Here is a 275-nt window from a genome sequence, read left to right as displayed (position 1 = left end):
GAAACAAGAGGAGAGGAGAGAAGACAAAGGAAGAAAGAGGACAAGAGAAGCCAAGAGTAGACAAAAGAAGTGAGAAAACAAGAGGAGGACAAGAAAGGAGACATCTGGAAGAGAGCAGTCATGGGGGGGGGGGGAGACAAGAGGCAAGAGGAAGACAGAAAACAAGAGGACCAAGAGAAGAAGAGAGGAGACAAAGTAAGAAAGGAGACATGTAGAAACAAAGAGACAAGAAGACAGGATACACGAGGAGACAAGAGGAGAGGAGACTTGAGAAG

General features: G+C 46.2%; 1 protein-coding gene across 1 annotated transcript in view; it reads right to left on the bottom strand.

Moving 5' to 3' along the window:
* Positions 1-275, bottom strand: part of LOC119586102 (nibrin-like) — a gene marked incomplete at its 5' end in the record, with an annotated part of 11415 nt that overhangs the window by 7142 nt on the left and 3998 nt on the right.

The sequence above is a fragment of the Penaeus monodon genome, chromosome 21 (genome assembly GCF_015228065.2).
Source record: "Penaeus monodon isolate SGIC_2016 chromosome 21, NSTDA_Pmon_1, whole genome shotgun sequence".
NCBI classification, from domain to species: domain Eukaryota; kingdom Metazoa; phylum Arthropoda; class Malacostraca; order Decapoda; family Penaeidae; genus Penaeus; species Penaeus monodon.
The sequence above is the reverse complement of the archived record's forward strand: the minus strand, read 5'-3'. Positions and strand labels throughout refer to the sequence as shown.